This window comes from Megascapheus bottae, chromosome 19 (assembly GCF_031878675.1).
Source record: "Megascapheus bottae isolate mThoBot1 chromosome 19, mThoBot2.hap1, whole genome shotgun sequence".
Classification (NCBI taxonomy): domain Eukaryota; kingdom Metazoa; phylum Chordata; class Mammalia; order Rodentia; family Geomyidae; genus Megascapheus; species Megascapheus bottae.
In genome coordinates, this window is record NC_143527.1 from 40,019,122 (window position 1) to 40,044,651 (window position 25,530).

The 25,530-nt window shown below is 42.1% G+C and overlaps 1 long non-coding RNA gene across 1 annotated transcript in view; it reads right to left on the reverse strand.

Annotated features, from left to right (window-relative positions):
* Positions 1-25,530, reverse strand: part of LOC150049889 (uncharacterized) — a 41,977-nt gene that overhangs the window by 13,580 nt on the left and 2,867 nt on the right. The window contains exon 2 of the long non-coding RNA XR_016538899.1: positions 922-1,141. This is a non-coding gene — a long non-coding RNA (uncharacterized LOC150049889). The remainder of the gene's footprint in view (positions 1-921; positions 1,142-25,530) is intronic.

Genomic DNA, 25,530 nt, shown 5'->3' on the forward strand with positions numbered 1-25,530 from the left:
GCACAAAAAAGATCACAGATTACAGATTACAGGTAGCTGCCTGTAATCTGAACTATTTGAGATTGCTAGTCACTAAAGTAATCATATCATCATGTTTGTATAAATACATATGTATATATATATCAAGGTAAGTAAATCAAAATATCATTAAAAAAACAAGGAGAAAGAAAGTAAAAAAATAGTGCCTTCAGTTTTCTGTATTTACAGTATAATAAAAATATATTTAGTTTTGTTGATAAGGAAATGAAAAGGCCAGAAAGAACAAACAAAAAAATAATAAAACACAAGAATGAAAGTGTCATTAGATTTTTTAAAGTTTGTTAGCAGCTGAATACAGGTGGTGCATACTTGTAACCCTAACTACTTAGGAGGTTGAAATCTGAAGGTGCTGAGTCAAAGCCAGCCAGTGTGGGAAAGTCCTTGACTTGAGACTCTTACATCTAATTACACATCAAAAAACTGAGAGTGGAACTATGGCTAGAGTGCTGGTCTTGGGTGAAAAAACTGAAGGACAGCACTCAGGTCCTGAGTTCAAGCCCCAGAACTTATACTGCCCCCCCCAACCCCCACCCCCGGAAAAAAAGTTCATTAGCATTTCTATTATTTTCCTTTTGCTTTGGTAATTGAGATTTTATGGAGTGAATACTGAGATAAAGCTGACTTTAGAACTGCCAGTTGATGTCCAATTGTTCACAAGGAAATTACAAGAAACTTTTGGTGTTTACCAACATAGGCCATTTCTGACTAAGATTGTACCTTCAGCTGTGTGCTACAAAATGGAAACTAGGCTATCTGGCATGAGTACTGATTTGGAGGAGATTATGAAGTACCTAGCCATCACCAAATTCTTAAATACATATTATGTCCCTCTAACCAGCCATTCTGAAGTATTGCTGAAACATCACATTAAACTTAAGTCACCTTTCCTATTGTGCTGGGATATCTGGAACTCATTTGCTCACATCCTGACTCTTGCCATCTTCTCATTTCCTGTGATTCCTCTTGGTTGAATAGATTTCTAATCACATCTGCAAGCCCTTTCAAGATGCTGGGGTACCATTAATCTAAGTCAACAGTCAGCCTTGTTCTCATCTCCACTATTAGAAGTTCTCTTCCCATTTGTCTTCAGTTGAAAAGCACTCTGCATGAATGCAAACAAAGGCTTTATCATTCATACTGTTTTATTGTCTATAGTGCACATTTCTCATTTATATTGTCTGTCTTTGTTTTGTCTTTCCTGGTTCTATCAGTACACATTTTTGTTCAGTGTCATAAACTTTCTTTATACTGCAAAATCTCATTAATTAGATATTAGTTTAATTTAAAATGTACAATCCAACATGGCTATGATTTACATGCTCATGATAAGATCCATTAATATGATACATTACACAGATTACATTACAGATAGTTTCTTTTACTTATTCAACTGACTCTTGAATTAACCATAGCCTTTTGCCATCTGTTAGAAACATTTTTTTCAATGTATAACTATCAGAAGTACTATATTATGTACTAAATCACAGCTTGCATTCTCCATTTTCATGGCATTATTTATAAATGGCATTATTTAAATTGTCATTTTAGGAAAGTACACACTGCATACTTCTTTCTCTTTGTTCTTTTTTTTTTTTTCTTATTGATCATGAGGCTTGAACTCTGGGCCTGAGCCTTGTTTCTGAGCACTTCAGCTCAGTGCTTATACTCTACCACTTGAGCCACAGTCCACTTCCTTTCACTCTTCCATTCTTCTTGCACAAATCTACATACTTGCATTACCTAGGTGCTAGTCAGTGGCTGGCTCATCTATCAGATACCCTAGAGTTCTGAAAAGGTCTGTTAAACCTTTACTTATAGAACTCTTCAAAGACTAAACCACGGAAAGCCTGTATTTAACCTGAACCCCAATCCCTATGGATATATAGTCCTGTTCACTGAACTGAGGCGGTGAGTGACTGCAGGTAGTGCCTCTGTTACTTCCAAAGCTGGCTAACATGAAAGACCTTGGGGGAGGGGAAGATTGGGGGAGGAAGTCGAATGGAAAACTTTGTTTGTGTGTTTCAACAAGAGTTCACATTTTGGTAAAGTAGCCCATTGCAGAAAAGGGAGTGTGATCAAAGGAAACATTCGTCTATCATAACCATGGCTTCAAGATGCATTGCCTTTTAAAATAATGCATACTTGGATTCTTTGTTATATTTATTGCAAGAAAGTGGTCAAAGTGGTTTATAGTAGTAAGAATTGCTAGAATCTATTCAGATCCCTTCCCCCCCATTTAAAGTTCTAATAAATAAAGATGTAATAAAGAATTCTTATAGTCTAAATGTCATCCAAATAGGAACGTAGATACTGACCCTGTTCAGTGTCTACTGATGATTTTATATACAGAATACCCTAAAGAGTCTACCAAGAAATCCTATCAGAACTAATAAATGAATTAAGTAAAATTGCAGAATATAAAGCCACATATAAAATCAATAACTTCAACAACAAAATAATCAAATACATAATCAAATAAATCAAACAACAAAATAATCAAATAAATGTTTAAATAAATACTTGAATTAAAATCTGAAACTATGAAACTATTAGGAGAAAACCTAGGTGAAACATTACAAGCTCTGGTCTTGGCAAGATATTTTTGGATAGGATCTCAAAATACAGGCATGAATTCCTTTATGCCATTAAGAAAATGATCAGCCATGTGCCAGTGGCTCATGCTTAAATACATATTAAGTCCCTCTAACCAGCCATTCTGGTTATAGCTTCTCAGAAGCCAGCCCATAAAAGAGGCTCTTATTTCCAATTAATCATTAAAAAGCTGAAAGTGGAGCTGTGGCTCAAGTGGTAGAGCACCAGCCTTGAGCAAAAAAGCCAAGAAACAGTATGGGGTTCTAAGTTCAAGCCTTAGTAATCACACACACACACACACACACACACACACACACACACACACACACACACACAGAGGGGGGAAAGAAAATGAACAGATTTACTCATCTGTTTTGAAGAAGAAAGAGAAGAAAACAGTAGGCTCTCTGTATTTAACCAAGTGCAGATTGAAGACATTATATCTGTTGCAAATATGTACAGACTTTTTCTTGCATTATACAGGGTGACATGATACCATATGGTATGAACATTTTTAATATGGCATCTACATAGCATTAGCTATTTTTTTTTCTGCCAGTCCTGGGCTTGAGCTCAGGGCCTGAGCACTGTCCTTGGACTTCTCAAGGCTAGAGCCCTACCACTTGAGCCTCAGCACCACTTCCAGCTTTTTTCTATGTATGTGGTACCGAGGGCTATTTTAAGTAATGTAGAGATGCTTCAAAGCCTATAGGATGATTGCACGGATTCTATGCAATTCTATATTATTCAGTGTAAAGTACCTGAACATCTTTGGACTTTTGCTCTCTGCAAGAATACTGTCCCCTTTGGTCACAAAGTGATGACTGGATGATCACTGTGCTTACTTTCATATAGCAAAGAGATCAAAAGTCCTGGCTAACTTGAAAATCCCAGCTTTTGTTTTGTTTAAGACATGCCAAACTCCTGCATTCCTGGCACCACGGGTAGAGGATTTCCTGCGTGCCAAATCACTAATGCAACATGCATTAGCCCATCCCTTTAGAAATTCTAGCTTTCCTGGCACCTAAGAGTGATAAATAATTCTCTCATTTCCCTTTGAGTCTAGGAGACCTTTCCAAGTATTCTCTCCTTTTTTTTCCTCTTGCTCTTTGATGTTTGAAGTTGTTTACTCTTTGGACTAGCTGCCATGTATCTCCAACTATAGTGCATATAGAAAATCACCTGAAAAAAAAGACAGGCTACTGAGTTACTCTTTCAGGTTACAGCTGATATTCATGCTGACTCTAGGTGATCTGACCTGGGTTGACGGGAGCGATTGTGAAAGGTGTGGGCTCAGGAGGCCTACGTGCTTATCAAGATAAAGTTATGCATTATACACAAGATTCTATTTTTGGTGGCACAGGGATTTGAACTGAGGACCTTGTGCTTGCAAGGCAGGTTCTCTACCACATGAATTACACTGTTAGTTCTTTCTCAGGTAGAGTCTTCTACTTTTTACTCTAGCTGGTTTTGGATCAAAACTCTTCTTCCTATGCCTGTAGTATAGCTGGCATTACTGCCACTACATTGCCTGTGTACCTGTTGTGAAAGGGACTTCATATTGTTTTACCTGGGCTGGCCTCAGATCTCCATTTTCCCAATCTCCACCTCCTGAGTAGCTGAGATAAGAGACTTGAGCCACTGCATCTGGCTATATGCCAGATTTAAGGGCTGGTATAAATGACAGAGGGACTGACAAGAACATTAAATCATTGGAAGTCAAAGTACAATCTTGGCCCACCAGCTTACATTTAGACTTAGTTGTCCCTTCAGTAATTAATGACTGAAGAATGATATGCTAAAATGGTCTGGTTATTTTCATTTGGGAGTTATGGGGCTCAGTACTGTTGCAGTCATGCACCACCTAGCAACAGGTAAAGGTTCTGTGAGATGCATCATTGAGTCCCTTTCTCCTTGTCTGATTAGGTATGCCTTACATAATCTAACAGGACTTTGAAGTTGGTAGTCAACATAGCATTATGGACCACTGTGGTATAGATGGTCTGTGCTTAACTAACTGCCATTATGTTGTGTATAATTGCACTCCACAAGCCTAGCTTTTCTAATGTCTTCCTCAGTGGTGTGCAAGTCTGCTTCTAAGAAGATGGTTATGCTGGGCACTGGTGGTGCACACCTTTAATCCTAGCTACTCCAGAGGCTGAGATCTGAGGATGGCGGTTTGAAACTAGTCAGAGGAGGAACGTTTGAGAGTCTTATCTCCAATCAACCACCAGAAAATTGGAGCTCAGTATGGTAGAGCACTAGCCTTGAGTGAAAAGGGCACCACACAGTTTTTTGTGGTTTTTTTTTTTTTTGTTGTTGTTGTTGTTGTTGTTGTTTGTGTTGTGAGACTTACACTCAGACCCTAGGCACTGTCCCTGTACTTTTTGGCTCAAGACAAACCCTCTACTATTTTGAGCCACAGTGCCACTTCCAGTTTTCTGGTGGTTAATTGGAGATAAGAGTCTCAGGGACTTTTCTTTGGAACTTTGGTCCTCAGATCTCAGCCTCCTGAGTAGCTAGGATTAAAGGCATGAGACGTCAGAGCCCGGCAAAACACAGTTCTTATCAGGAAGCTGAATCCTATCTTGTCTGAGGTAGGTGTAGCCTAAGGTATGTACATTGGTGGTAGACCAATGCAGAGAGGAAGTGTAGAAAATACAGTCATAATACTCAAATGTACACGTGTGGAAATGGAACTAGGGAGCTTGAGGGGATGAGTGAAATGGATGAAAGAGAGTGAGGAAGAAGGATGAAAAGGGAAGCATTGATTAGGATAAACTGACATGTTGAACTGAAACCCCTGTAAAAGCTATTTAAAGATCAGTAAATAAATAAATAAGACAGTCATTGCAATTACAAAGAGAAAAAGTAAGTTATTGTACAGATCTCTCAGTTTATAGAGAATGGTCTTATTCAGCAAAACTCAATGGACACATTGCACTCTAAAGCTGGGAGCTACACCCTGAATAGATTTATCTCACGTCTCCAAGCCAGCTCAGCTTTCTCCTTTTCTCTTAACATCTCATTTACCTTCAAACCTGGCCATTGATCAACTTTTTAAGCACAAATCTGTTGTGTTCAGCAGGACTGAGAGATCAGGACAGAGCCAAATCATACCACCCTCCTACAGAGCTTTGCATACAGTAACTGTATAAACATATTTGTTGAAGGACCTCATGAATAAATACATTTTCATGAGCAATTGGCCAAACCACCTTCACTAGGTCAATTTGCTACAAAGAGAAAGGAACATATGCTATAAAACACTGAGTTTAAATTCAGAAAAAGAAGTGTCTGTTTCTTCAACCTAACCTACAAACCAGCACTATCCAATGGCAATATAGCACGGATTATAAATGCAAAGGTTCACTTGCTCATAAAGTTTTAGTAATCCTATTTCAAAATGTTGGAATAGAAAGGTTCAAAATTAGTTTTAATTGTAGTATCTTAAATATTGTTATTTCATCATATCTCTATACAAACTTTTTGAGGGAAATGCTAGGAATTGAACACAAGGTTTCAGGCATGCTAATGACTTGCTACACCACTGAGCCATATTCCCAGCCCTATATAAATTAGTACCTGGTTTTTCATACTTTTATTTTCTTAATCGTATTGTTATTGCAAAGGTAATGTTATTTTAGTCAGGTCTTTTTGAACAGTGTCACTTCTTTCCTCTTTTGTTCCTAGTTTTTCCCTCCTGACCCTGCTGCCTCACAAGTCATATAGTTTATTTTCAATCTAGAGTGTAGTATCCGCTGCATTTGTTCATTCTTTGTCCCACTGTTTCTGTGCTCCCCCTAAATCTCCCCCAAACAGATAAACTTACATATTAAAAAAAAAGGTTCAGGGGCTGGGAGTTTGGCCTAGTGGGAGAGTGCTTGCCGAGCATGCATGAAGACCCGGGTTCAATTCCTTGGTACCACATACATAGAAAAAAGCTGGAAGTGGGGCTGAGGCTCAAGTGGTAGAGTTCTAGCCTTGAGAAAGTCCAAGGACAGTGCTCAGGCCCTGAGCTCAAGCCCAGGACTGGCAAAAAAAAAAAAAAAAAAAAGGTATAAAAATCAACAACAGGGACAAAGGAGAAAAAAAAAACCAAAATAAATGAAAAGCCCACAAGAAGTGAAATAACATAAAACCACTTGTTTCCATTTCTTGGAGTTCATTTGGATAAACATTTTATATGATCACATGCCCATAGCTATGGAACCTTTGTCAGCCTCTCCTAACAATGTCTTTTGTCTTACTGTGTGAGTGGCTGGAGTCCTGTTGTTCCATTTGGTTTTTGAATCTGAGTTTGGGTGAGCCCCAGTTCAAGTACTCAGTAGCCAAATACAGCAGGTAACATGCTTCAAGAGGACACAGTTCTTGCATTGGTCATGAACAAATCTCAATTTTGTTAATTGTGGTGGTGAAATAATATGCTCCTCCAAGGGTGGGTTGAAATAGAACAATGGAATGTGGAAGCATATGGTGGCTGTAACAAAAGGGTTTATTTCCTGCTACAATGCTGCTAAGATTGGCTAATTTGGGATGCCACTCACTACTGTAAAGATTCTACCGTTTCCTCTATATTTTTTTTTTTTTTTTGCCAGTCCTGGGCTTGAGCTCAGGGCCTGAGCACTGTCCTTGGACTTTCTCAAGGCTAGAGCTCTACCACTTGAGCCTCAGCACCACTTCCAGCTTTTTTCTATGTATGTGGTACCGAGGAATTGAACCCGGGTGTTCATGCATGCTAGGCAAGCACTTTAACCACTAGGCCAAACTCCCGGCCCGTTTCCTCTATATTTTAAGGAGCAAAGTAGCTTGTCCACAGAAAACATCAGTGGGAATGGAGTGGAGAACTGCAATAGTGTCCCAAGTCTAGAAGGTGGACAGGAAGAAACACTTGCTGAGTTCATTTGGCTGAAGGTATTTTAGCTTGTTTGAATGGTGTTTGTATTCTGTTCTGGTCATGGATTCAGAGAGGATAGTATGGATGTTTCTAGGGAAGATTAGCAGGTGGCTCAGCTAACCAGGTGAAGAAGACCAGCTTTCATTGCTGTAGTCCTAGCCCATTAATGGAGGCCAAGATGACAAAGGGGAAAGAGAAGCTATCTCCCTGGCTCTTATCTCAAGTGCATGGCATTCTGCTCTTTGGCTTTTAAACATCAAACTCCAGGTATTTGGGGGGTGAGTCTTAGAATGGGGGCTGCATTCTTAGCCTTCCTGGTTTGAGACTTGTAGCTTGGATTGAGTCAGAGACTACTTATCAGCATTGGTGGTGATGTAAGCCAATCCAAGAACCCAAATCAGTCCATCTGTCAATCTGTTTGTCTATCTATCTGTCTATTCATCCACCCACACTCTACCTGGAAGCATTTTTTTTAACCTTATGGTCTCCCTTAGATTTTTGCTCAAGGCTGGCCCTCTACCACTGGAACTACAAGTCCACTTCTGGCTTCTTATTGGCTAATTGGATATAAGAATCTTATAGACTTTTCCTCTAGGGCTTGCTATGAATCTCAATATGAAGATCTCAGCTTCCTGTGTAGCTAGGATTACAACGGAACATGGTTGAATTAGGGTTTTAATTGGTCCCCGGAATAGAGTTAGAATCAGCCCTGAAGTTTCGACTCAGGCCCTTTAACCATGGTTTACAAACGCAATGATCCTATCTAGCTATCCTTGTCTTAAATCTTCCAACCCCTCCCTGAGTATATAGAATTAACCCCCGTTACTTATTTTTACTATTTTTGTTGTTGTTGTTTAATTGAGACAGGTTCTGGCTGTGGATTCTCATCATCTCTACCTCCCAAGTGCTCGGATTACAGGAGTGCTCTACCACACCCAGCTATTAAAGTTCTTTACTAGGAACTTTCTTGTTGCTGCTTGTGAACATATGATTACTGCCCCAGCCTGCCCTGACAGCTTGAAGGCTGGAGTGAGTGTGGGGGGTATGACTCACATCAGTCTTCTCGGGCTGGGAATGTGCTCTGGATACCAGGTTACTGTGAAGTGAGACACAGCTGTGTGAAGGCCTCATCGCCACTGTGGTCCCCTCACAGCCTCCTGAGATGGTTGGATTTGGAGAGTGCCCAGTGATTCTCCTCCTGAGTTAGGACTAGTCATGGGTCTATGTCACATCTGAGAGATTGAATATAAAATTCACCTTTTGTGGTGGTCTCATATCTGGGGTTTCCCAAACAAAAGGAATAAAAACTTCATACCTTTAACCATAATTCGTTAATAAACACATGGTGAGATATTTTGGGACTTATTCTCAGGGCCTGAGCATTGTCCTTGGGCTTTCCCAAGGCTAGAGCTCTATTACTTGAGCCACAGCACCACTTCTGGCTTTTTTGTGTGTATGTGGTACTGAGGAATCAAACCCGGGTCTTCATTCATGCTAGGCAAGCACTCTACCACGAGGCCAAAATCCCTATCCACAAGAATGGTAAAATTTTGGATATATAAAACATATATATATATATATATCAGTTGTTTGATTCATGATTTTTTTCCCTTTTTCTTTCTTGTTTGCTTTCTTGCTTTCCTTTGTACTGGTTGTGGGGATTGAACACTGGATACTGTTTCTTAGTTTTTTTTTTGCTCAAGACTAGCACTCTTTCACTTGAGATACAACTTCACGTCTACCTTTTTGGCTGTTAATTGGAGATAACTCTCATGGAGTTTTCTGACTGGGCTGGCTTCAAATTGAAATCCTCAACTCTCAGCCTACTGAGTAGGTAGGATTGCAAGTATGAGCTACCAGTACCCAACTGGTTCATGATTTTTTTAAAGAAATTTATATTTTAAAGTACTATTTTACCAACAAATCTAGGAAATAACATGGGGTGTTTTTTTGTGTGTGTTTGAATTATAATATTGATGTACCATTAAAAAGATGCTAAGCGATTCAAAGTATTGGAATAGGGAGAAGTTGTAAAAAGAAAACAGAAACTAGTATTCTAAATGAGCAACTTTGGTACAGGGTCTTAAAGTTTTCTTCTCCATCAAATATGATACCATTTTGAAATAAATAGCAGTGACTTCTACTGGAATTGATTCTGTAATTGTTTATTTAGTGGATGATTCAAGATGACACAGGAGACAGCGATTTCAGATCCACTATAGTTTTGGTGGTCTGGTGTAGCAACAATTACACACAAAGCATGAAAAATTCCTCTGATGTTCTGAGTCACAAAAGTACTTGTATAAACTTTTGTGTGTACTTCTATAGTTTAAGAACATTTAACAATAATATTTCAGAAATTTGTCCATTTGTTTAACCTTTGTGGGGTTTGGGACTCAAAGAGTAGGAAGTTAGATTTCTTAATGCATAAAGGAATTAGTCATAAATAAATTGTTATCAAGAAATGAAAGATGCTGGGGATCTGTGGATTTTTCCTCTATAATAACATTCTGACTTCTTTGGGAAATTTATCTCTGGTAGAGGTGTTTATGAATCCATAATTGTGCTGATTTAAAACTTTACAAAGGTTTGGTTTTATTTGTGTGTTTGATATTTGAGGGTGGGAACTGAACCCAGGACCTCACACATGCTAAGTTTGTTCACTGCCTCTGTGGTATACCTCCAGCCTTGTGTGTTTCCATACCCATAATCACAGTTAACATCTGAAGTTGCAGAAGCTCAGTGGCATGAAGTACTTTCATACTACTAGGCAGTCGTGAAGGAATGATATTAAATTGGACTCTTCCCACTAGAGGCTTTTTTTGGGGTTGAGTCACAATATGGAACAGAAACTGAAGTCAAAACTATATAGCATCCCATCTTGATTGATGGGCACTCTTCTAGTGAGATAAATACTACATATATAAAATAAAAAGTTCTGAAAGAGGGCCGGGAGTTTGGCCTAGTGGTAGAGTGCTTGCCTAGCATGCACGAAGACCCGGGTTCGATTCCTTGGTACCCCACATACAGAGCAAAAAGCCGGAAGTGGTACTGAGGCTCAAGTGGTACAGTGCTAGCCTTCAGAAAGTCCAAGTATAGTGCTCAAGCCCTAAGCCCACCAAGCCCATGACTGGCAAAAAAAAAAAAAAAAAAAAAAAAAAAAAAGAGAAATCACTTCTTATTATATAAAGCCACATAGAAATAGACCACTAAAGTTTCCTTTTTCACTAGTGCTTTTTGCAACTTATAAATGACAAATGAAGTAGACAAAACATAATGAAGATGATGATGATGGTGGTGATGACAATGATAATGATGATAGACACGGAGAAGAAGAAAAAGTAACATGAATCCCAAAAGATAAAAAATTACTATTCTTGGGGCTGGGAATGTGTTTTGGTTGTACAGTGTTTTCCTAGCATATACAAAGTCCTGGGTTTTGTCTCTTCAGTACCACATAAGCAGAAAAATCGGGAAATGGCACTGTGGCTCAAGTGGTGGAGCAAACAAGCTCAGGGACAGGCCCTGAGTCCAAGCCCCAGGACTGGCAAAAAAAAAATTACTATTCCTTCAAGTGTTCTTTTTCTAAATCTTCTACTTTGTATCATTCCATCCATTACAATGATACTCCACACATACTCCTAGCAAATGTATTGAGTCTCAGTAACTTAATTTATTTTAAATGGATCGACTGGCTTAGAGTCTATGCACACATTTATCTAACTAAATTGAGACCTAAATTCAGGAAAAAAATGATTTACTTATAAAGTGGAAAATTACCTAATATTGTTATTATTATTCAATTCTTAGATCTTGAATCATCTACCTTACATCCTGTGACTCAATATTTGATAAAGTTGTACAGCTTAAGGACAACATATGAATGATAATAAACTATGTGGCAATTAAAAAGACCAGGGATAAATGATCACAGTTCTCAAAACCATCCAAATGCAATGTTTTTAAGAGCAAAAAAGTGAGATTTTTGGGTGTGGATGTATACTTCAACTTCAGGCCTGGGCACTGTCCTTGAGTATTTTTTAGCTCAAGGCTAATGATCTACCACTTGTCACAACTCCACTTCAAGTTTTTGGTGGTTAATTGGTTGTTCCTGCTTTTACTGGCTTTGGACCCTGGTCCTCAGATCTTACCTCCTAAGTAGGTAGGATTATAAGCATGAGCCACCAGAACCTGGAAGGAATATAAAAGTATTTAGTATTATTTTTATATTTCTGTTCCTATTGTTCCAGTTGAGAAAATGTTCTATAACACATGGGGGCAAAAAGTCGACTGGGAGAATCCTCAGCTGGCCAAAGCTGGAATAATGAAAGCAGCTCCAAAACAATCACAACAGCAGCAATAACAACAATGGACTAAAACAGAATTCTAGTACTCATTCAACAATTAGTGGATGAGAGAGGGTCTCAAACTCAGGGCTTGGGTATTTGTCCCTGAGCTTTTTTTACTCAAACCTAGCAATCTACCACTTCAACCACAGCTCCACTTTAGGTTTTTGGGTGATTAATTGGAAATAAACATTTTATAAGCTTTCCTGCCTGAGCTGGCTTTGAACTGTGATCCTCAGATCTCAACCTCCTGTCTAGTTAGGAACTATGGCACCTGATATTGAGAGGGTCTTCTTTATAGAAGGATCCCAGCTAATAAACACAGAATAATGATTTAGAAAACCACCATGATTTCACCAACTTGGTGACTGACTCAGGAAAAAAATCAACAATGAATGTTGAAGCCACTCATGAAAGCTGCTGCGATCAGAGGATGTATATCCCACAGGTGGCTTGTTAATTGAAGAGAGGAAAAAAAATTTATATTTGACACCACAGCATTTAAATGAAGTGATAAAACACTTCCTGTTTAGGCAAACTGACTAAAGATATAATGTAGGGTCAAAGTGAATAAACTGAATAAGTGAAAACTTCTTCTTTATCTTCCCACATGGTAACTATTCATGGGTATTTTCTATCCCATTTTCTCTGGTTTTCCCTGTAGGTTTCCATGTTTTCATTGTGCATTTTTTTTCTCAAGAGCCTTAAACACATCATCAGAAATAAAATTACAGCAAATTCTGTTTCAAATATCTCAAATGACTTTATCTGCAATTCCATGAAACAGATGGAAAAAGTGTTTAGGTGGGATTTTAAGAGAATAGCTAATTAAAACAAAAAGAATAGCCAGGTGCAGATGGCTTATGCCTGTCATCCTAGCGACTTAGGAAGCTGAGACCTGAGGATTATGATTTGAAGTCATGGGGGCAGAAAAGTGCAACAGATTCTTTTCTCCAATAAGCCAGCAAAAATACTGAAATGGAGTGTGGCTCAAGTGATAGAGTGCTAGGCTTGAGTAGAAAAGCTCAGACACAGCATAGAGCCCTTATGTTCAAGCCGCAGGACCAGAATAAAAAATAAGTTAAAAAAAAATAAAGAACATCTTGGTTAGTCCTGAGTCACCTTCCTTTTAAGATAGGGATTTGGAGCCTGAACAGCAGAAAACATTTACCAACTGTAAGAGTTTTTTGTTTTGTTTTGTTTTGTTTGTGAGGATTGAGCAGAGAGAATTTCCTTACTGTTCCTGATTGGAAAACTTGATTGTTATTTAGCTCTCTTATTTAGCTCTCTTATTTAGAAGAGGTATTTCACCAACATTATTAATGTTATTTTTAAGCATAACGTATGTATGTATACATGAACAGATGTATTATGTACATGTATTATGTATGTATGCATGTTGCCAATGGGATTGTTCCCTTGACTTTTTTTTTTTGCCGGTCCTGGAGCTTGAGCTCAGGGCCTGAGCTCGGTCCTTGGACTTTCTCAAGGCTAGAGCTCTACCACTTGAGCCTCAGCACCACTTCTGGCTTTTTTCTATGTATGTGGTACTGAGGAATCGAACTCAGGTCTTCATGCATGCTAGGCAAGCACTTTAACCACTAGGCCAAACTCCCGGCCCCTCCCTTGACTTTTATCAGACTGCTCATTATTGGTATATAGAAAGTCATTGATTATTGTATGTTTGTGAAGTTATGCACTTTCTATCTGGTGAATATAATATAACCCTTCTATTAATCACAATAAAAAATATTAAAAAAGAAAGTCATTGATTATTGTAAGTTGATTTTGTATTTTGCTACTTTGCTGAAAGAGTTTATCAGATCTAAGATTTTTTTTTTCTTGCAAAGGATAATGTCACTTGAAAAATTGGGTAAGTTGAATCTTTCCTTCTCTATCTGTATCACTTTACTTGCTTGCCTGGTTGCTGTGCCTAGAGATGCATGCATGCCATATATTGTGATGATTTATTAATTCATGCATAAATATCATGAAATTTACATACTAATCACATGTAAGTACTCTGATTAGTAAGTAAAATTGTCTTTGAAACATTTACACACTATTTTATGCAATCAGATATATTTTGTTCATTCCTCTGTCTTTATTTTTTCTCATATTCTATCTTTATTAGGTTCTGCTTTCAGTGTAGATTTTGTCTTCTCTCCTAACAAGTAGGAGAGAAGGCTTACCTTTCACAGTAAGCCTAAGTTATTTTGCAGTTTATTACCCATAGTTTTGGTAAAGTCTGGTTGCCACTACTACTACTACTACCACGAGCAAAAAAAGAAAAAGAAAAAGAAACCAAGGGACAGGAGTGTGGTCTGGTGGTAGAGTACCTGACTAACATGCAGAAAGTCCCAGGTTCAATTGTTCAGTACGACATACATCGAAAATCAAAGCAAACACAAGCATCACGAATGGGCACAAAGACAACCTCCTGCTATTTTGGTAGATCCTGCAGCAGAGAAAATGTTCTGCACCTATGTACACCCACCAATACCACTAACGGGGCCATGACTCTACAAGCTTTACCTCGAACATGATGTGGTGTGTGCCTTGCACTAACTCCTAATGCATTGGGAACTATAACAAATGCCCCTCCTCTCCTGGGGCGAACATCAAGACTTCCTACATTAAACTTTGTGCTGCATTACTACAGAGCAACTCCAACCTATCATTGTAGTATGTTACAATTCAGCAGGTAAACAATAAATCATTGTCAGTACCGTGGCAGGATAGCTCCTTAGGGTGGGGTTCGAGTTCAGCTCCATGCTTCATTTGCGTTTAAGATGTCAACCAACAACTGTCCTACCTGCCTTGGCTTCTAACCTGCCTCCCCAGATCTCAGCCTGGTGAGGGGCTAGGATTTGAGACACAGTCATTGTCCTTTGGCCCCACTGGTGCTAGCACGACCAGGAATAGACGTGCGGTTACCTGTGCCTGGGGAAGGCTGCTGTCTCCAGTCGTGGTTCTTCAGGTGAGTGAGGGGCGAGGCCCTGGTGAGAAGGCAGCCCCAGAAGGACAGCCCTTGCCGCTTGCCTTCAGTGACTGGCCTGTGCTGGAGGAGGTGGGCGGCCGGCGCTGTGGCTGGTGCTTGTGGCACGGCCCTTGCTGGGCAGTGGAGGTGTCGGATGGTGAAGGTGGAGGCGGCCTGGCCTGGTGCGGCGGCGAGGCCCAGGCGCCAGGCCCAGGCACGCGGTGCGCCATGCGCGTGCGCCCCGTCCTCCTCCCCCGAGCCTTGGACGTCACCGGCGGCTCGCGCACAACTGCAGTGAACGAACGTTGCTCCGACATTCGCTTGGCCTGAGACCCACCGACTTGGCGGGAAAGCCAAGGACTCGGATCGCCTCCGCACCCGTCGCCCTTCGCCATGGGCGCCTCTCTGGGCAAGGCCGGCCTTTCCCTGCCTGCCCACATCGCGGCCCAGCCGGGGCCTGAGCGCCGCGGCCTCACTGGCCGCGCTGGCCGCCCGGAGCCCTGGGCCCCCAAGAGCCTGGCCCGGCTCCCCTCGTGGCTCCCCATCTCCCTTGCCAGAGCCGGCCACAGGGCGTCCCGCCGCCCTCCTGCCCCTTGGCGCGGGCATTTCCTCAGCTCGCCTCGGAGACGCTCTCTGCGGCAGCAGGCCCGCGCTTTCCTCCTGGGCCCGCTGCGTGCGGGGCGCCGGGGCCCCCGTCGGCCCCGGAAGGCCGCGGGCAGCGCGGGGTGCAGCGCGCTGAGCCCGACGCCGCCCCCTTCCAGCGGCCCGGACTGGCAGCGCCCAGCGCTGCGGCCCAGCAGCGGCGCCCGCGCCCCGGCTGCGCCCTCCGGCCTCGCCCCGCGCCCCACGGCTGCCCAGCAGCCCCCCGCCAAGGGCGGCGTCCAGCACGCGAAGACCTGCAGGAAGGCGGCTGCAGAAGAGCAAGGCTCCGTGGCTGGCCCGCAGCCCAAGAGACAGCGCCACGACCACAGCGCCGGGGATGCAAAGCCCCCGCGGAAGCCCTCGAAGGCCTCTCCCGTGCTCGGCAGGGCTGGGTCCTGCGAGAGAGCGCCCGCTGGCCGGGGCGCCCACCAGCCCTCGGGAGAGCAGGGGCGCCCCTGTCGTGGGAGGTCCGCGGGCAGCAGGCGCACCAGTGGCAAGCCTGGCTCCAGCCTCGACGGCCTTCCTCGCTGGTCTGCTTCCTCGCGGGCTCCACCGCGGGCCAGGGCCGCCCTGGCCACCCCTGCCACTGCCAAGGCCTCCCAGAGCCACCCGGGCCCGCCGCAGGCCTCGCCCAGCTCCGTAGCAGCCACCTGCTCCAGCTCCACTGGCTTCCCCAGCCCGCTCACCCCGTCGCCCGCCTCCAGCAGCACAGAGGCCAGCAGCAGCTTCCAGCGCACGGCCAGGCCTGCCTGGCTCGTGGGCCTGGCCTCCCGCCACAAGCCGGCCTTCCGCGTCCACCCGAGAGTCCGCACCAAGCTGGCCTTTGGGGACCCCCAGCCGGTCCTTGCTGCCGGCCTGGGATGCTCCTTGAGGAGTGGAGAGGCCCAGGCGGCACTCGCTCCTGCAGAGCCAGCGCCAGCGCAGGTGCCAGCATGGCCCCAGGTGGCTCAGGGCGACTGTGGTGGGTCGACTTGGGGCAGTGAGGGAGGCGCAGCCTCCACCTTCCGGGCCCCTGCTAGCACGCAGACCCCGCTGGGCCGCCCCACCACCACTGGCTGGAAGATCACCTCTCAAGCCAGCAACACGACAGGCACCATTAGAGCCAGGCTTGCCAGCTTGGCTCGGCCCCAGCCCCCTCGTCCCTATGGCAGCTGGGCGGCCTCAGCTGGCACTCAGGGCTGGGGTCTCACCGGGGCCACCCCAGGCGCCATCCCACTGAGCCACGGCGGGAAGCAGCCTCTCCTGTGGAGCCTCCTCCAACCCACACAAGGCTTCAGGGCACTTGGGCCTTTGGCTTCAGCAGCCCCATCCCTTGCCGTGGCCGTGGCTGGCTCCACACTGACTGGAGCCCCCATGGCTCTCCACCAGTGACAGCTCACCCCTGGCCCCCTCTCACCCTCTGCCTCCCTACCATCTTCCCTTGCCTGAATCTGGTTCTCAGTCCCTGCCAGGAAGAGAGAACCTCTGGCACTCTGGACTTGCACAAAGCAAACTCAGCCTGGGTGTCCAGCTTCAGCTGGCAGCACATGGCAGCAAGAGGCCTGTGCCCCCTTGCTTCTGGAACAAGTGGTCACCCGGAGAAGGCACAGGCGTCACAGGACAGAAGAAGCCGGATCCCTTGACTTCAGCTCTCACCCAGGTGAGGCTGGGGAGCCCCCAGGTCGGGGAAGCCTAGCTGGAGCTTGGGTGTGTGGTGGGAATTTCACGGGGTGGCACAACTGGATTAGTCCCGGGCTTGACCTGCTTGCATTGGCTGCCAGAAGTGGCTCTTTCTCAGGCTCTTTGGGGGATACCATTTCCCATGGCTTGCTGCTCTGTCCTCACACAGCTCCTTTGGCATCTCTCTCGATCTGCTTTCTTCTGCACAGCAGTCTGAAGGTGTGTTCATCTCCTACCAGGTCAGACCCTGCTGGATGCTGGCTGGGTGGCTCAAACTAGCCTGGTAGAGCCAGAGAGACCCTCCCTCCAAACAGATGCTTGTGGAGCCGGCAGGATCCCAGGGGCTGCTTCTAGTTCTGCCTCTTTCCCTGCGCACCTGTGGCTGCCCAGCCACAGGCAGGCTCTGTGTAAATGGACGGTCCTCCCCTGGTGCTGTGGCACTGTGCAGTGCTCAAGTGTGCTGGTTCCTCAGAAAACAACTGAATGGTATGTGTGGAGGCCAGGTTTCACTTGTCCCTTCCTCTAGGCTTGGCTCATTCAATTGGCTTTTTTTTTTTTTTTTTTTTTTTTTGCCAGTCCGGAGGCTTTAGCTCAGGGCCTGAACACTGTCCTTTGGCTTTCTGAAGGCTAGAGCTCTACCACTTGAGATGAGTACATTTCTTTTTGAACAGTGTTACCTGTTCCCACATTTTATTTATTTGTTTGTTTGTTTATTTATTTGTCAGTTGTGGGGCTTGAGCTCAGGGTCTGAGTGCTGTCCCTGAACTCTTTTACTCAAGGCTAGAACTCCAGCATTTTGAGCCACAGCTCTACTTCTGGGTTTTGAAAAGCTATTTGGAGGTAAGAATTGTGGGGGGGTTGCAATTTTTCTGCCTTGGCTCACTTTGAACTACGATGCACAGATCTCAGCCTCTCGAGTATCTAGGATTGCAAGCATATGCCACTGGCATCTGGCAATAATATACTTTTGATAGTGGAAAATCAAATTTTAAGTGCATTATAAATGAGTAAACTCTTGTGCTAAGAATAAGCCATCCACAGAAGTAGTTGCAGTATTCAGTGCTTTTGGTACGCAAGCCAAAGAATGCTCCTATTACTTTTCCCCTTTCCCTTTTCCCCACTTCTTTCCTCTTCCCTCTCCTTTGTTTGTTTCCTCTCCTATTTTTGACTTTTCTTCTTCTTCTTCTTTCTTTTTTTTTGCCAGTGGAAATTTTTAAATGTTTATTATATTCTACAAGTTATAGGTAAATTCTTTGAGTGTTTGAAGTTGAATGGATCCTACATCCCATCATTCTCAAGTCCTTATATGTGTCCATGGAGGAAGGGAGCTTATCCAAAGAAGAGGGCAGTGGACCTAAGAAACTGGATGCTTCAACTTCAACAGTCCCTCAGGTAAGCATGGAGAACTAAAGAAACCTCCTTTTATAGCATTCACTTGGTCTTCTGGGTCTTTGTGTAGTGCAGAACTTGGTAAGATGGGTCTCTCCGTTCTTTTCAAGACTTTGTTGTTGCTTGGATGCATTTTATGGGTTTAGCAAACGTATTCTTACTAAGCCTTTCCTTCTTTTTATTTATTTATTTATTGCCAATCCTGGGCTTGAGCTCCGACCCGAGCACTGTCCTTGGACTTTCTCAAGGGTAGAGCTCTACCACTTGAGCCTCAGCACCATTTCCGGCTTTTTTCTATGTATGTGGTACCGAGGAATCGAACCCGGGTCTTCGTGCATGGTAGACAAGCACACTACCACTAGGCCAAACTCCCAGCCCTAAGCCTTTCCTTCTTGGATTGACTTTTGCAGCAGTGACTCTCTCTCTGGCCTCTGAGATACAGTGTCCTCATTTCTTGCTGCTTTATGCTCAGAGATTCCCTGTTGCACAGATCTCTTGGAATGACGGTGAACCTTGCTTTTTTGTCATAGGTGCAGCTCCATTTTCTCCTGCACTGCTGTCTGAGTGTTCATCTCCAACCAGTTCTCCCACAACAGGTTGTTCACTTGCTGTCTCAAGATGTTCAGGCAAGGTAGAGAGAGAGAGAGCCTCCTTGGGGCACAGAGGCTTCTGGAGCAGGCAGGCAGCCATGGGCTGCCCCTTTCTCCAAGCACCTGCTGCTGCCCAGACTATAACATCAGCCAACCTCTCTGGAATTGGAAATTTCAAGCCTTGTCCCATGGCGGTGTATGATGCTCAGATGAGCTGCTGTATTGTAAAGGCACTGACTGCTATGTGTGGAGTCCTTTTAGCAGTGTTTCCAGTCTCCTAAGCCTGGTGAATGGAATTTTCAAAGTGGTGACCTGTGATGGTTGCAATGCTGGTTTCTAAACTTTGCAATGATTCTTGAATTTCATGGGTTGTGAGCATGGGTACTGTGTTCCTGAAGAAGGAAAAACCGCCTGTCTCTTGCCTGCATAGCCAAACTGGCTAGAGGCCAGCACCCACAGTGTACATTGGGATACCAGTATTTCACACCTTAAGTTCCATGTCCCCATGTCCATCTCAACCCTAATAGATAGTTGTGATCCTATTCTTTTGCATTGTATTTCAAATATTTGCATAGTATGCTATAATTGTAAGCATATAGATTGTGTTGGGAATCAGACCTAAATAGATTTTTACCTCTCAATATTAGTTACAGTTGTTTTATTTTTAGTTTTGCATTGGCAAACTTTTACCATCTGCATTCTGTTGTATAATTAGTGTAAATGAACATTTTGCATTGGATATTAAACTTTTGATTTCACACTGCCTTTTATCTGAACTCTTATCAATTTGTTATAGTACTTTTGGCCTGACAGTATTTGAACTGTTTGCATACTATAATAGCTATACAAGTGAGTGCTTTCTGTTGGATGTCATATGCCATGTGGCTGACTCCACACATCTTTGTAAGATAAATGTTTTTTTTTTCACACCCCCCACTCCCAGCCGGCTCTACACTTCCTGAATTTTCAACTCTAGATATTGGTTACAGTATGTTCTTTTCATTGGCAATATTTGACCAGTGATATACTATTCTATACTTATTAGTAAATTATTTGTTTTTGGTATTTGATTATTCCTGAATGGTATAAATAGAACAAAACAGCACTTTTGTCTGTGGTCTGCATCTACATCAGGTGCTGTAGAATGGCATAGTGACTGACAGGTGGGTAACGTAACTTACCCTGCTAAAGCTCTCTCTCGATTCATAGTTCCACAGACAATCCTTTTCTTTGTTTCCTGTGCTGACTCTAAACTTGCTACTGGTTTTAATAAAATTAATGACATAAAAATCATACATTGTTGCCATTGTCTTGATTGTCCTTTCTGTTTGTAAAAGAACCAAGTTTTATTTGTAGGTGGATGTCATGAAATTCCCATTTACTGGACAAAGCCTTTCCTTTTTTTTCCCTGTATTTTCTTTCTTTTTTTCAAAAAAATGGTTCTGATTTCCATATTTCTTGCTGCTTTCGCATAATACTTCATCTATTGCATCTCTTCATTAGAACAGCATCTGCCTCACTGGGATTGGATGGTATAAGCCTTGTCCTGTTGCTCTGTGTGATGCCCAAGTGTGCTGCTATCCTGGAGAAGTAGTGAAGGGTACGTGTAAAGGCTTGTTGGTGATTGAACTGTTTTCAGACACCCTGGCCTGCTGAATTGAGTTGGGACTGTGGTAGCACACGAAGGCTAATATACTGGTTCCTGATCTTAGGAATAATATTTGGACATTTACAGTCTGGTAGCCCAGATACGATGTTCCTGAAGAACCAAAAATGTCTTTGGACCCTTCCCAGCTTACCCAATCCAACTGAACCAACTCAGTGAGAGTGTCCCCAGTGTGAATTGGGAAACAGGGACTGCTCACCTGTGGAAGGAAGGCAGACCTTAAATTTCATGGTCTTTTCACTTTCAACCCTAATAGATGGTTGTTCCAATATTCTTTTGCAATTATAGGATGTTAAAAGTTTGTGTACGATGCTGTAATTATAAATAACTATATTGTGTTCCAAATCAAACTTGAACAGATTTCACATACACTTTTTCTCACCTCTAGGTTTTTGTCACAGTTTTATTTTTTTCCCATAGACAATATATTATTTACAAGAATATATTTTGTATAATTATTACATGTAAATATTTTTGTTGAAGTCATATCTTAGATTTGTTTTCAACTCTAGATATGTATGGTATTATTATTATTATTATTATTATTATTATTATTATTATTTTGCCAGTCCAGGGGCTTGAACTCAGAGCCTGAGCACTGTCCTTGGTCTTTCCTCAAGGCTAGAGCTCTACCACTTGAGCCACAGTACCACTTTCTGGCTTGTCTATCTATGTGGTATTGAGGAATCAAATCCTGGCCTTCTTGCATGCTAGGCAATCACTTTTCCACTAGGCCACACTCCCGGCCCAATATGGTATTATTTTATAGTGGTGATATTTTAGGGTAAACCTATATTGTGATTTTAGGGCAAACGTAACAACACTGGGTACAACATGAGGCACATTTTAGGTGTAGCTTCTGACCCAGCTGTGGTAGACAGATCCTCTAATAAACATGCCTTGCAGTGATAGAGGTGGATATGGTTAGTGCAGAAGATGTATTTATTTTGTTATGGATCACTGACTGCAATCTTTCTGATGTTTATTCTTTTGTGTTTTTCTATTTGGGGCTTGAACTCAGGGCCTGGGCACTGTCCTTTGGCTTTCTCAAGGCTAACACTCTGCCACTTGAGCCACAGAACCACTTCTGGCTTTTTTTCATATATTTTTTTATTGTAATTAATAGAAGGGTTACATTATATTCACCAGATAGAAGGTACATTACTTCACAAATATTGATACCCTTTCTCATGCCATGGTCCCCATTTTCCTCCTCCCCTTCCCATGCTCATCTTGATTTCCCCCCCTTCCGTATCATATTTCAAATAACCAATTAAGCCTATATAAAATATATCAGACAACAAGGTGAAATATTGTAACAATATGAGATAACCAAGAGACAGCAAAAGAGATGAGAGATAACATAGAACATTAAGGACAACAATCACTCATTATATGGCTTTTGCTTCTATATCCTGGAGGTCCTTTCATTTAGTGTCATACTATATGGCCTTATGTATCTAGATTTTGTTCTATTGTAAATCTCTGCTAGGAGAGTCCAAGGTTTCTACTGATTATAACAAATGATGGAAACCATTGAGCCTATGTTCCTTTGAGTCTGGCTTACTTCACTTAATATGATATTTTCTAAGTCTTTCCATTTCCTTACAAATGAGGCAATATCATTCTTTCTGACAGCAGCATAGAATTCCATTGTGTATAAATACCACATCTATTTTCTGGCCAGCTAAAGAGGTCTAGGTTAGTTATATCTTAAAAATCCTAATTTTGTTTAGTATTAATCTTGCTCACATTTTCAAATGGGCAGAACAAGAAACTCAAGAAAAATGTCAAATCAAGGAATAGCATCTCCCACCCAATATAAACAGGCAATGGAACAGTCAATGGCAAAACTAGAGGAGAGTCCTCTAAGTACTATACAAATGCAATTGGTAAACATGATTAATGAAAAGTTTGAAAACAAAGAGATATGGGAGGAAGCCATATCTAAATGAGATGAAACTATAAACATGTGAAACGTGGCTTTTTCTATGTATGTAGTACCAGGGAATTGAACCAGGGCTTCGTGGTAGGCCAGCACTTTACCTCAAGACCATGCTTGTGTCCTCATGATGTTTATTCTTAATCTTATTATTTATTAAAATTATTGATTAGACTTGGCTAAAAACCCAGGATTATAAATTGCCAGTAATGCAGGCTTGCTTTGAAAGGCCACACTTATTAGGAATAAGCGAACCTAATGATCCTGAAAATAAAACACATTGATATAGCTCTTGAATAAAGTAGTGGTAAAATATTTAATTCCAGCAAGGCCATGTTGTCTCACTCTTGTAACCTCCCAGATACTCCGGCTGCTAAGGTATAATGACTGAAGTTAGAAGCCAGCCCAGGCAGGAAAGGCCTTGAGACTCTTATCTCCAATTAGTCACCTAAAAACAAGAAGCAGAGCTGTGGCTCAAATTAGTAGAGTACTAGCTTTGGTCAAAAATGCTGAAGGATGGCACCCAGGCTCTGAGTTCAAATCAAATAAAACAGCAAAAGAGTGGGAGCATGGCTTAGAGGTAGTATGCTCTCCTAGCACATACAATGTAGCCCTCTGTTCAATTCCCCAATACCACATTCACAGAAAAAGCCGGAAGGGGCACTGTGGCTCCAGTGACAGAGCACTAACCTTGAGCAAAAAGTGTCCAAGGACAGTCCCCAGGCCCTGAGTTCAAGCCCCAGGACTGGCCAAATCAATAACAAAAAAACATTTTATTCAAGGCAAAAAGAAAGTACTTAAAATCAATTTGTATGCAAATGATACATACATATATATGTATATATATATATATATCAACTAACAAATCATCAAATTATTTGACATGCATGAATTCCTAGTCAATGCAATAAGGCAAGAAAAGGAAAATAAAAGAATACAAGTAGGAAAAGAAAAAAAAAACAAAATTTACCCCTATATTTGCAGGTGATATGATCCTATAGGAGGAAAAAGCCTTTAAGAACTGATAAAAATTTTTCAGCAAACCAGCAAAATACAAAATCCACATTTAGAAATAAATGACTTCTGAGAAAAAATGGTGCCAAAACTCCCATTCACAAGAGTCTCAAGTAAATAAATACATACATAGGAAAATAGATGATAGATGACAGACAATAAGACAGATAGATGCCTAGAATTCAAACTAACAAAGCTGGTGAAAGAGTTCTGCCATGAAACATTGGGGGACATGGCAGTTAGTAAATTAATGAAATCCAGCTTTCAGCAAGGGCCTCTGTCATGAGGAAAGAGCAAATTTCCACTTGATTGGCTGATAATCAGCCTAACACCTTTCCTTCTGCTCTTGGTAAGTCTAAGAAAAAGCCAAAATGGAGGGAGGATTGCAACTATATTAAAGTTCTACTAATAAGTTCTTTTATTATTCTACCTAGTCAGCAAGACTCTAAATAACAAGCTCAAAAGCAAAATGGGGCTCTTCCCAAGTCTCATCCTGAAGACCAGGACCATAAATACATTGGCCCTGAGTAAGCACCAGGTCTCCCTTTGAAGTATGAAGTTTTAAGTTTGGTATTGATATTCCTCCAGTGCTGTTCTCTCTGCTAAAGATTTTTTTTTTTTTTTGCTATTCAGGATCTCAGGATCTTTGATTATTCCATATGAATGTCTGCATTGTTTCCTCTGTTTCATTAAAACATGATCTTGGGATATTGATGGGTGCTGCACTGAATTTCTATATAGACTTTGGTAGTATTCTATTTTTACAATGTTAATCCTTTCAATCCAGCAGGTGATGTTTTTATACTTCCTGACTCCTTCAATTTCCTTTCCCAGGTTTTTAAAGATTTTTTTTTTTTTTGGCTAGTCCTGGTGCTTGAACTCAGGGCCTAGGTACTGTCCCTGAGTTTCTTTTGCTTAAGACCAGCATTCTACCAGTTAAGCCACAGTGCCACTTCCAGCTTTTTCTGTTTGTATGGTACTGAGGAATCAAACCCAGGGCTTCATGCATGCTAGGCAAGCACTCTACCACAAAGCCACATACACAGTCCAGGTTTTTAAAGTTTTATTTATAGAGGTCCTTCATTTTTTTAGTTAATTCCTAGGAATTGATATTTTTGAAGCTATTACAAAAGCAGCTGCTTTCCTCATTTCAGTCTCATTCTTCTCATTGGTGGCATATAGAAATGCCAATAATTTTTAAGGACTTTTATACTGTGCTACTTTGCCAAAGTTTTGAATCAGCTCGAGTAACTTGGAAGTGCAGTCTGTAGGGTCCTTCAAATATAGGATCATGTCATGTGCAAAGATGGAGAGTTTTACTTCCTCTTTCCCTATTTGGATCCCCTTTATATTTTCCTCTTACCTTATTGCTAGAGCTAGGAATTCTAATACTATATTGAAGAGGAATAGAGAGAGTAGACATCCTTGTGTGGTTTCTGATTTTAAAGGAAATGGCTTTAACTTTTCACATTAAGGATAATGCTGGCTGTAAGTTTGTCATACACAGCCTTGATTACATTGAGGAATGTGGAAAAACTATTTCCTTAGCAAACGGTGCTAGCACCAAGAGGGGAAAAGCACCATGACGATGTCTCATGCCTGAAATCCTAGCTACTCACCAGGCTGAGATCTGAGGATGCAGGTTGGAAGGCAACTAAGGCAGGAAAATCACTGCCATCCCAACTCAAATGAACCACCAAAGAGCTGAAAGTAGAGCCCAAGGCTGCAGAGCTAGACCTAGGGTAAGCAGCTCAGGGATACCATACAAACCCTG